The sequence below is a fragment of the Psammomys obesus genome, unplaced genomic scaffold (assembly GCF_907164565.1).
Source record: "Psammomys obesus unplaced genomic scaffold, mPsaObe1.curated_primary_1811, whole genome shotgun sequence".
Lineage (NCBI taxonomy): Eukaryota > Metazoa > Chordata > Mammalia > Rodentia > Muridae > Psammomys > Psammomys obesus.
The window spans coordinates 28,163,872-28,176,692 of record NW_026592890.1 but is presented as its reverse complement, the minus strand read 5'-3'; positions in this window follow the sequence as shown (position 1 = coordinate 28,176,692).

Here is a 12,821-nt window from a genome sequence, read left to right as displayed (position 1 = left end):
GACTAAAACAGTTCATGCTGAATGTAATAGAGAACTAGGTGTCATTGGTACAGACAGGAAGCTGACACACAATTCACGATTTCCCTCTGTTATGGTGTATTAGAGTGAAAGGACCTCGAGGACATGATTAGGCCTTCAGGTGGAAGGGAGAGCATCAAACAGAAACAGTACAATATATAAATATCTAAACATGATGGGGCCTTAATTGTTGGAGACAAGCCCTGAGAAACTTCTGACCTTTTCTCATTCCCCCCACCCTGCTGCACCTGGTTGACCAACATTTTGCTTGACAGTTGCAGAAAGGTGCTAACTGTACCATGACTTCCCGAAATAACTGCAAAGTGTTCCAGGCCCCGGGCCAAGAAGATTTTGTAACTTCCACCCTGCCCCTCCCTGAGTGGAGAAGCTCTAAAGTGGGCTTTTCCAACCTGCCCCTCCCTGAGTAAAAAGGATTCTATACTGTGCTCCTCCCTCGCCTCGCCCCTATCTAAGGTTGGCCTTAAAAGCCTGCTCCGGTTCAATAAAATTTGACTCTTGACAAGTGCACATTTGCTTGAGTCCGTTCTTCTCTCTCACCCGTTTTTCTTTCAGGCCTGGTCCTCTTCGAAGACCCCACGAATTACTAGTCCCGCAGGCGGGTACAAGTGGCGCCCAACGTGGGGCCGAAGCATGGACCACTGCTGGATGGAGGTTGGCATGTATGGATCCGGATCGCTCAGAAAACGCCGCGACAAACCGAAAGTAAGATTGGCTGCTCAAGACTTGTAAAGACCTACATTCCTGCCACTCACAGGAAAAAGATACGTCGGGTAAGTCTTTCTCCATCCCATAAAAATGGGCCAACAGTTGTGCTCAGGGAGAGAGGAATTAGAGTTAAGAAAAAGGACTTAATTAAGTTCTTGGTTTTGGTGTCGGACATTTGTCCATGGTTTGTTATTGATGGGCCAGAGATATGCCAAAAAGTGGGATCAGGTTGGAGCCTGCCCTCTCGAGGACCTTAGAGAAAGAGGTTGAGATAAGATAATAATTGTCCCCCATTATTACTGTTAATTCCCTAGTTTTCCCCATTTTTCCCAAAGAAGGCCCTGACCAATTAGACCCCTCAAAGGAGAGTGATTTGAAAGAAGAGGCTTCCAGGTACCATAATCCTGATTGGCTGCCTACACTTGGCAGTGCAAGCAAATGTTAAGAGATAGTACAGGAAAAAGAGCTGGTACCACAAAGCCTCCTAAAGAAGAGATAGACCTCATCTCATTACAAAGTGAGGATAAAACAGAGTCAGGGGAAGAAACTGCTAAGTCTCATAGCCTACTTCCTTTGTGCCGCTTCCCTTCCACCCAAAACAAAAAAGGCCGCTAGGTGGGCTGGGGCAAAGGGCATGGATCGGAGCCGGAGCCGGAGCCGGAGCCGGAGCACGGTGAGCAGGAGGAACAGGGACTCTACTTGTCTCCTTCCCACTCCCCTACCGAGGGCCAGGCTTACGGAAAACTGGGTGGATGAGAATGCCCAAACCCTCAGAGGCCTAAGACCTGCCTCTGCCAGCTGCAGAGCTTAGCAGGACTGCAATTTACTCCGCCCCCTCCCACCAGCTTCAGCCAGTGTCAGCTTCAGCCAGCTCTCAAACAGAAACCAGAAAGATGGAGCCACTTCTAGTTTTAAAGATTAAATTGTGTTCACTGATAAATTCTGAATTTTTCTAGTTCTGACTTAAAATCATGGTTATGCTCTGTATATATATTTAAATGTTTAAAAAGCAGGTACCGCGGTTGTTTTTTGTCTTTGTCTCTGTGTTTTGTTTTTGTGTGCGGCTGTAAGTGTCTAAATGTTTCTGTGCAATGTTTGTGCGTGTAGTCTGTTCTCTGTTCTAAAAATTCCTCAGAGCTTGAGGTGCCTGTATCTGGGTAGCAAGATGTGATCGAGGTGGTCACAGCTGCCGAAGTTCAGGGGGACGCCCCTAACTTCATCAGTATTTTCAATAAATTTGGCCAGCTGGTTAATGTGTTTTTTGTCTCAATGTCTCTGTGCAGTATTTGTACCTTCTGTTTTCTGTTCTGAAAGGCCTCACGAAACCTGTTTAAAATGTGTGCCTATGTGTTCATTAGATCTATGAACGCATAGGTTACCACGTGGTGTATGAGGTACCTCAGTGCCTCACCGCCATCTTGACTTTAACATGTGGGTTATAATGTGACCGCCATCTTGGTATGGGTAAAAAAAAAAAAAAAAGGGGGAACCTTGGTCAAATAATTCTCATTTCCTTCTAGGTTAAAAGAATGAGTTATTTTAAATTGGCATTGGTTTTGAAAATTAAGTTGTTTACATTGGTAAATTCTGGTTTTAAAATCTGGTTTTGTTAGGATTATGGTTATGCCTTGTGACTTCTGTCCTACAAAAGGGGTACCTTGTTTTGATATTGCAAAAACGGGTTTTAAAAAATGTTTAAATGTTTAAGGCTATAAAATGTTTAAAGTTTATCAGGCATTTGGGTATGACAATGATTTTGGGTATTTATTTTATCAATTTTACTAAATGAAACCCTGCCGTATTGTTTGTGCTAATTGAGAAAATCACCATTTCTAAAATGTATCTTGTGGAGAGCTGTTTGTTTGTTAAGCTGCTTTGTTTATAGAAAAAATTGGCAGTTTCAGAACTTTTTGTAATAATGTAACTTGTTTTTGCTTTGCCTTTAAAAAGCAAATCATAGACGCTGGGCTCCAGCAGGATCATGTTACGATGGAAAGAATTTTGATGAGAGTTTTTGTGTTGTCTGAAAAGCAAGAGAGAGAGAGAGAGCAAGAAAGAAAGAATATCTAGTTAAGCCAGAAAAAGGAAGCTAGGAACCTGAAGGTATATAGGATGTTGCAGAAGGTTAGTGGATGTATTATTAAAAAGCCAGAGAGTTAATATGATTTGAGAAAGAACTGTAAAATATGTTGTTCTTCATTTAAAAAGGTTGGAGATTCTTCAATGCAAAATGTTTGCTTGTAGTTTTTTAAAGGGAAAAAGGAACTGCAGTTCCATGTTAGTCCAGGGTTATGCAGGGTTATTTTCAAATCATTGTTAACCATTATATAAAATATATGCCTGGCTGCCAGTGCCTAAGTAAATAAATTAATGCAGTTTCTTTCTGGCCTATAGATTTGATATGGCCAAAATATTCTATTTTTGCTGAGGGCTACAAGCTGAGTTTAGTTCTCTGTTTAATGCTAAATGAAACTTTTGTCCTTTAATTTTTTTTGCTATTGTCTCAATGCAAAATAGTAGAATTAATAAGATTTGCTAGCCCCTTTATAAACTATGTCTGATTAAAAATTTTGCTTTGATTTTAGTTTAAAAAGAGCAGATTTAAAGTTATGCTAAAGATTATAGTTAAGTATAAGATTGAGCTTTACCTAGTCTCTTTGTTTAAGTTGTTGTTCTGTTTTTTTTTTTTTTTTAAAAAGGTTAAATCTAAAATGGGTAACCATAAAATCTGACTATATAGATTATTTAAAATTTGGTTATAAAACATGCATCAAAAAATATACCAAAATTAAAAATTATGGCATCCTGTTTTATAGGATGCAGTTTAGAGCAGATGATAAAGATAAACAAAGAGTAATTCAAATATGCTGGCCTTCAGGCTTGTCAGAAATCTAATAAATATGGCATTTTAACATATGTAAGCTTATTATGACAAAGTCCAACCTGTTGATGCATCTTTTCAAGTGTCTAGCACATCTGTGCAAATAACAGAGTTACCTGCAGTATTGGCTGTGTTTTAAAGTTTTAATAAACAGTCTTTAAACATTTTTACAGATAGTGCCTATGTAGCTTAGTCTTTACCTAGGTTAGGGATTGCAAATTAAATTTAGACATCTTCTCCTGCTAAAATTATTTTTACAAATTCAAAATTTGATACAAAAAAAAAATTTTCCTTTTACATTGGACATTTACAAGCTCATTCTAACCTTCCAGGACTAATTAACTAAGATAATTATAAAGCTGACTTGTTTAAACAATATCCTTCTTGTGTTGTCCTTTTGCCTACTTCCCATCTTGGGGTCAATCCCTGTGGCCTTGTACTTAATGTTATTTGGCAAGTGGATGTTACACATATTCCTAAATTTGGTAATTTAAAATATGTTCATGTTTTTGTTGACATTTATAGTGGGTTTATATTTTCCACACTCCAAACTGGTAAAGCTGAAAAAATGTTATTGCTCATACGCTGTCAGCAATTGCTATATTAAAACTTCCAACACAACTTAAAACAGTTAATGGCCCTGGCTATGTTGGAAATATGTTTTCAAAATTTTAAGAGTGGGCCCCCAGAGACATAAGCCTCAGGTTGTTGGGAGATGAGGCACAGGGAAGTTCAGGGGTTGCCGTCCTGGCTACTCATAATTGGATGAGGGATTAGGTAGCTGACTTTCAGGTCTGGTCAGTCCTGGCCAGACACCTGAGGAATATCTGATCTTTAATTCACATTCAGAATCTCCTGCTAGTGGGGATGTGGCTACAGCCAAAGATGGAAGAGCAATTAGCTTCAACCTGTGTCTTCTCTGAGGAGCGAGCCTGAGAGAAGGTCAGGGGCTCTTCAGGAGAAGAATTGAGTCCATTTGGGTTGATTGCTAGGTGATGTTATCTCTCAAGCATAGATCTGGTCATTCTTCTTTGCAGAGTGGAGGTCTTTGCTTGCTCACTTCCTTATGTCTGCCCAAGCAGAGGACCAGGGTCCAGGGCGGTTACATTCTTCCATACTCTGGAAAAGTACTGTGAGGCTTTAATTAACACTTTAATTAACAAGGGCCTGAAACTCGAAAATATGGGCATTCAGCTGTGGAATGTTTCTGGCATATGGATACAGAAAGACAGTTTTCTACTGTCCTATGGAAAGATCCTTTGGACAACAAATGGCATGGTCCAGATCCTGTCCTGATACGGGGCAGAGAAGCAGTTTGCATCAATTCTAAAGAGATAGATGCAGCCAGATGGTTGCCAGAATGATTAGTAAAGCATATAGATAATAATAATAACACTCATCAGTCCAGGGTAAAAGAATTACCCTGAGAACATATTCCTTTTATATCTCTTTATAGAAATGATGGGGAAAAAAAAAACACAACTGTTTCCATGGACTGTGATCCTTTGCCTCCAGCTGATATATGTTCATGGTGGACTTAAGCAGCACAGGAATGGGCTCCTTCCCTATCTCCCTTCTTTCCTTGGTCCCCTGCTTATCTTATTGATAATTCTTTCAATAGGACCTGTTCTTTTCAATACAATTATGGCTTTTATTAAACAGTAGATTGATGCCCTAAAGGTACAGCCCATCCAGGTGCACTATCGAAGGCTAGAGATGGTCAGCCAAGACTATAAATAGGCCTAATGCTAATCATCCCAGTGAGCTGAACCGGTTAGCCAGTGACGGGTAAAAGAATCCACAGTGGTCTTCTGTTCCCCCCCTTTTTTTGCCACCTAAGACAGGAGCTCAGCCAATCGCTGCTGATGTATCCAATGACGAGCTTAGCAAGGGTTGAAGACCCCAGATTCCTACCTAAGACAGGCACGGTTCCCTTGGGATTATGGCCTTGTAAAAATAAAATAAAGGTGGACCTTCTGGCACCTTGCTGCCCCCTAAATTTTGGCATCTGGCTTGACTGGACTACTGCCTGGATACAATAGTGCATTCCTGGCTGACCTGGGGCTTTCGATAAGATCATCCTGAAATACCTTAAATCCTAATCTCCCTCAGGGCTTCCTAAGTAACTCTTCTGAGGAACTTTCCAAATTACCATTATTAACACATCTTGGTGGGCCATCCTGTGATTTCTAGTCATGTAGTAACCCTGCCAAAGGCAATTATATTCCTTCTGCTTCTGCCCTTCAACGAAGAGGCCATACATCAAATTAACACCACTGATTTTCAGGAATGCTGGGTGTGTTACTCATCACGGCCACCCTTCTAAGAGGGCATAACCTTACCCTTAGAAGTAATTACAACTAATAATTCTAATGCCTTACAGTGGCAGCACCCAGAGGGAGTCAGCCTTACAGTCACACAGGTGTCTGGAATTGGAACGTGCCTATTGGGACCTTCTATGCTTCCCCCGGTGGCTTTACAAGAAATTTGCAATATTACTCTTGTAAATTCAAGCTTTACATATATTGCTGCACCTAATGGCACTTATTTTGCCTGCTCCACTGGTCTTATTCCTAATCTTGTAAGCTCCACCTTTTTAATCCATAGAGATTACTTCGTCCTTGTATGGCTTTTTCCAAGGCTGACTATACATTCTAAGGATGAGTTCCTTCGGTTTTGGGAAAAAGGGGTACGTCCATCTCGAGTTAAATGTGAGCCCTTAACTGCCATTACTCTAACTGTAATTCTAGGGCTTGGAGCCGCTGGAGCTGGTACAGGCATAGCCTCCCTAATTACCTCCCAGCAACAATTTAATCAACTCTCCCTAGCAGTGGACAAAGACCTACAAGATTTGCAAAAAGGCTTACAGGACCTAAAAGATTCTATGGTGTCCTTATCTGAGGTAGTTTTACAAAACAGGCGTGGTCTAGATTTGGTTTTTCTCCAGGAAGGCGGACTCTGTGCTGCGCTCAAGAAAGAATGTTGCTTTTACACTGACAAAACAGGTTTAGTGCAAGGCAGTATCGATAAGGTTCGCTCCAGTTTGGAGAAATGAAAATGGAACAGAGAGAAACAAGAGTCCTGGTATCAAAATTGGTTTTCCACATCCCCATGGCTAACCACTCTGCTTCCCAGTCTGCTAGGACCTTTTGTAGGTATCCTTTTGCTTCTCTCTTTTGGCCCCTAGGCCTTTAATCGATTGACAAGCTTTGTTAAGAATCAGGTGGATTCTGCAATCAAGCCAGTGGGAGTCCATTACCATCGCCTCGCCACGGAAGAGTCTACTGTTGACCTGCCAAAGGACCAAAACAACCCCACATCTCGACCCTTAGACTTCACCTCCCTACAAAAATCAACCCGGGGATGGAAATTCTGGTCCCGCCCCTCCAAATAATAACTCAGGTTTCCGTGACCCCTCATATACTATTTGGCTACTAAACATATTCCTTCCAGGATCCTTATGGAGCTTTGATGGTCTTATTGAGAGCAAGATGCATTACATTTCCACAAAGTGAGTGGTCTGGTAAGTCAGAGATGGAACGGGTGGATAAGTCTCAGCCAGCCTAAGACAGGACGACCTCGCCGGGAGGAGGCCGATCCAATGACGGGTAAGGGTCCAGCACTGCCCTTCTAACAGGCTCAGACCCCGTTTGTGCCCCTTGTATTATGGTCAATTTAAATGGTCTTGTCAAAACCAATGGCCTATGAGTGACAACACTTGACCTACTCTGGGGAACGCTCACCTCTCTGGTGACGGTTTGCCCCTTTGGATCCAAAATTTTACTCTTAAACAAAAATAATTGGCTGCCAAAATGAGCCCTTCTTTGGGACGCCATTAGCGGGTCACGGTAACCTCCCTATCCCTGTTCTTGTATACAGAAAAGGGGGAGATGTTGGAGACAAGCCCTGAGAAACTTCTGACCTTTTCTCATTCCCCCCACCCTGCTGCACCTGGTTGACCAGCATCCTGCTTGACAGTTGCAGAAAGGTGCTAACTGTACCATGACTTCCCGAAATAACTGCAAAGTGTTCTAGGCCCCGGGCTAAGAAGATTTTGTAACTTTCACCCTGCCCCTCCCTGAGTGGAGAAGTTCTAAAGTGGGCTTTTCCAACCTGCCCCTCCCTGAGTTGAGAAGTTCTAGAGTGGGCTTTTCCAACCTACCCCTCCCTGAGTAAAAAGGATTCTACACTGTGCTCCTCCCTCGCCCCACCCCTATCTGAGGTTGGCCTTAAAAGCCTGCTCCGGTTCAATAAAATTTGACTCTTGACAAGTGCACATTTGCTTGAGTCCGTTCTTCTCTCTCACCCGTTTTTCTTTCAGGCCTGGTCCTCTTCGAAGACCCCACGAATTACTAGTCCCGCAGGCGGGTACACTTAATGGGAAGGAGAGGCTTCCCCTTAAAGCCTGATGAGGAGCTTTATTAAGAGTGAGAGCGACCAGGATGGAGAGGTGGCTCAGGGCAAGAGCTTTTGCTGTTCTCACAGAGGACCCAATTTTGATTCTCAGTACGTACATGTGGCTCACAGCCATCTGTAATTCCAGTTTCAGGGCATCTAATCCCATTTTCTGAACTCCCTGGGCACCAGGAACACACATGACACATTTAAACAACACATACACACACAAAATAAATAAATAAATAAATAAATAAATAAATAAATAAATAAATAAATAAATAAATAAATAAATGTTCTTAAAGGAAAGTGGTGCTGAGAGACAGATAGGGACGGAGGAATCCACCATGAGAGGAAAGGCAGGGGTGGGGAGGCCAGAACAGCCTCCTGAGAGAGCACCTTTTAGGGAAATCTTGCCAGCAGTCTTCTTGATGAATCTTGGGCCAATCCCAGAACCGAGAAGAAATATGAATTTTTATACTTTTAGGTGTGGTGGGAAGTTTCATGATACATGATTTAACTCAGTATAGAATGTGACAAGAAGCATGGAGGAGCCAGGTATTATGAATTAAGAGCTGCCAAGTCATAGCATAGATGACTTCTCCTTTTCCTCCTCTTCCTCCTCCTTCTTGTCCTCCTCTTCCTTCTTCTTTGAAACTATGTCACCCCAACTAGCCTGGAACTCATTATGTAGATCAAGATGGCATTAAAGGAGTGCAACACCATGACTAGTTCCAAGCTGGCTCCTTCCTCCTCTCCTTCCTCTTCCTCTTCCTTCTTTTCTTCTCCTTTCTCTTCCCCTTTCACTTCTTCCTTCCTTGTCTTCATTCTCATCCTTGTCTTCATCCTCCTCCTCATCCTCTTCTTCTAAGATTTTTTTTTACTCTGTGTGTATGAATGTTTTCTCTGCATGTGCATCACACATGTGCTTGTTGGATCCTGTTATGGGGTTATGGGCGTTGAAGAGGCACCACACATCTGTGTGGTGCTGAGATCAATTCTGGTAATCTGTAAGAGCAACGAGTGCTCTCAACCATTGAGACATCTCCCCAGCTATGCTCCAGGAGTTTAACTTTCTGTCCCAGAGAGCTGCAGGGAAACATGGCCTGATCTAGTCTGTGGGATCTGGGCTACATTTACAGACCTATGTTCTGACATTTCATTTTATTGTTGCCTCCTGTAAGAGTTAAACCCATCAGTCATCTGGGCTAAGAGACTAGGGAAGGTTGATTTACATTATGCCACGCTAAAGTGGTGTGAGTAATAATTATCTCAATGAGATAATGTCATTTTCCTTCCCAGAAATTCCACCTTTTGTGCATGCTGTTACTGAACCACTGTTCAGTTAAGTCATCCTGCCTTCTCTGTATTCTTCCTCCAAATGGCTGCTGAAGTTTACAGCTTGTCTGTCTTGTCTCTCAAGCTCTAACAAAATTGTCCTTGAGTTTCCTACTGAGTTGGCTTTTGAATTCTTTTATTAACAAGACTAAGAGCGAGCCCCAGTTTCCCTGGTAACATACAGTGCCCAATCTGGAGTTGCCCAAAATTTCTGGGAACAGGTAGAGAATAGCAAATTCTATGATATGAATGATAATTCAGAAACACTAGCTTTAGAAATAAAAAAGGAGATGATTTGGAAAATAGAAAAGAGAGTCTAGAGCCTGTACCAGTGGGCTCAGTACCAACTGGTGAGCTCTGTGCTCCCAGAAAAAAGTGATTGGAACCACAGAGGGTTAGAACCTTGCTTTCAAATACAGAGCAAAAAAAAAAAGCCACTGTACTTTCTGTAACAAATAATTTAAAGAGACGGGAGAGAAAGAGAGACAGAGACAGATAGAGGCACAGCTGAGAAAAGACCGCCTCTTCTCAGAACTTGAATAGTGCAGTGCTGAGAAACAACTTTTAAAGGATCCCTGCTGAAGTGGAGATTACATGGCTCTCGATGCACAGGCTCCTCCATTCATGCCTGGAAACTCAGAGCAACTGTTAAATGAGAGCAAACTCTTGATGTAGCCAGCAGAACTCCTCTAGGTAGAGGGAAGAACTTTGATGCAGTAATCTGTGAGGTTTAAATTTGGTCTGAGAAACAGACTGAATTGCATTACACAGAGACAGACCCAGCTCCTGCAGCCCACTTCCATGAGAAACCACACAGAGCAGGCTTGGCACAGAGGAAAGAGCAACACCTAAACCCCGGGAGGGATCAAAACGCAGGTCTGGCACACAGGCTTTATACCAGGGGAATTCACAAAGACAGACAGGCCCAGTTCCTGCGTCCAGGAGTTTGGATCCCCAGAACTCAGATTTCAGGATGATCTGCTCGTGGCTTCAGATGTGAGCTCTCAGCTCTTCTCCTCATGGCTTTGCTACACTGCCATGGACCCCAACCTTCTGTAAGCCCACTCAAATGCTTTCTTTTAGAAGTGTCTTTGTCATTTTGTTGTTGTTGTTTGTTTGTTTTATTTTTTTATCTCAGCAATAGAAAAGTAATGAATACACTTGGCATATGTAATTTGATATTTAATAAAATATCAAAATCCAAACAACCCAGATAATAAAAGGATTATTATAAAACAATTTTCAAAAGATGAAGTATGAAAGCCAGCATGAGACACATGCCTATAGATAAAAAATGAGTTCAAAGCTATCCTAAGCTACACAGCAAGTTAAAATATGAGAAGTTGGTATTTATCTCAACCACAGCTCTCCCTCTACCCTAGAAAAAGTGGCCAAGTACCAATGGCCAAAAAATAATAAACAGAAGAAACAATGTTCAACACCCTAAACCAGCAAAGGGCATAAAAATTAAAACTACACTGAGATTTCGGCTCAACCACATCAGAATGGCTGGCAAAGGTAAACGAGTGAGAACAAATGCTAGGAAAGACATGGGGAAAAGAGAGCCCTTATACATTGTTGGTGGGAATGTAAATCTGTCCAGACACCATGGAAATCAGTATCAAGAATTCTTAAAATAACAATAGAACTACCATTCAACTCACATGTAGTGAGAATTTTGGTTTCTTTAAAAACACAAAAATATTGTGTGAATACGTTTTTGTTTTAATCCCAGGTATGTGGTATGGGGCTGCTTGAGATTATCACAGCAGCTAACTATGATTGGTCTCGTGCTCTGTGTTCTGGCAGGGGCATTATTTTGCCAGGTAAAGATAGTTTATGTTTAGAATACTGGGAACTCTTGAGAGGTTATAAAAATGCTAGGGCCCCAAGAGCTATGGTGGACGCTGTTCCCCCTGCTGCCATAAAACTCCCCTCGAGTTACTCGAGAAACAGCCTGAGGATAACTACAAGAAAGGGAAGGTATCTTATCTCAGGATGGGTCATCTCTGCTCACTGACCTTGTAGTAGAACATTTCTTGGCACAGAAAATACCTAACATTCCTGAGGGGTATAAAGATAGCTTGCTCAATGTTAGTTAGCCAATCACTTTGTAACAAGCTTGCCCTTGCAGAATGTCAGCCAATCCTGTAACTGTTACACTTCCTCAAACCCCAATAAAAACCCTGCACTGCAGCTGCTCTCTCTGCAGCTCTCCTCTCTGATCCACTACGTGGGTGATGGTGGAGAAACTCAGCTTAAGCCCTAATAAGGTCTTTGCTCTTGCATACATGGTCTGGAACCTGGTGGTCCTTAAGATCTGGGCATAACATAACATGTTAAGTGTTGAGCTAAGAGAACACAAGGTATTAAAAAGCACAGAAAACAGTCATGGGAGAAGGGAGAGAGGCTAGAAGTCTCCCTGAAGAAGTCAAGTCTGATTTCACACTTCACAGTGTTGGGTCTGGGGAAGAACGTTCGTGTCTGGTAAACTGTCTCATTCTGTTTTCAGAACCTTCCCTGGTTGATTTTGGAACTGAGAGAGCAAAACTCAGCAAGCAACACTCTGTAGTCACCATTAACATCGAAGCTAGAGTTTCTCCACTGTGGTTGCTGAACCAACCGAGTTAGTCTCCCAGGGTCTTGTTAAAAATACAGGCTTCAGAGAGAAAGGGATGTGGCAAGGGGTACCTTGGACTAATTCTAAATCTCTTGGGGTGACATCTAAGAGATTGGTGCTTGAAGCACGGAGAGTCCTGGGGATCATCAGAAAGTAGAAAAAAAAACATTTTTGTAATTGACTCAGTGTGAGTCTTACTTCACTACCTCCTCTTCAAGAGGAGGAAGCAGTGTATGCGTTTAGAAGGAATTGTAAATAATCGTTAAGACATGCGAGTTGTTGCATTAAACTGTCAGCTTCTATGCTTTACCTTCACCTTGCAGGTCGGCTTAGACAGGTACTCAATAAATGTCAAACTACTAAACACCGGGACTTGGTGGTTCAAATAATTTCTTTTGGGTTTCTGCTCTTCTTCCAGAAGAGCAGTGTCTGGTTAGTGGCACCTCCAGTCTGATGAATTAGGAAAAGCCAGTGGAGTTTGGAAAAGTTAGACACCCCTCCGGTCCTCAGACCGCTATTTAGGACTTGACAACACTACACTCCTTCATTTGCCCACGTCTATGGGGAAAAGGACACGGCACGAACATCCCAGCACCTTTGACAGCTTTCAAATTAAGTGTCTGTTATCAGCAAGTCTCGATGCTGAGAGCCCAACAAATGCTTACTGAATCCAGGAGGGACAGTCTGCCATTAACGTCTCTAAGGCAGTAACTCAAGAAGAGTTACCAGGAGCTGATGCGGGAGGAGGGCAGACACGAATTGGAACCCGTGGGAATATCCGACCACCAGGTAGCCCCGGGGCGGCACTGCAGCCCTGGGGAGCTCTCCAGACGACTCCCCTTG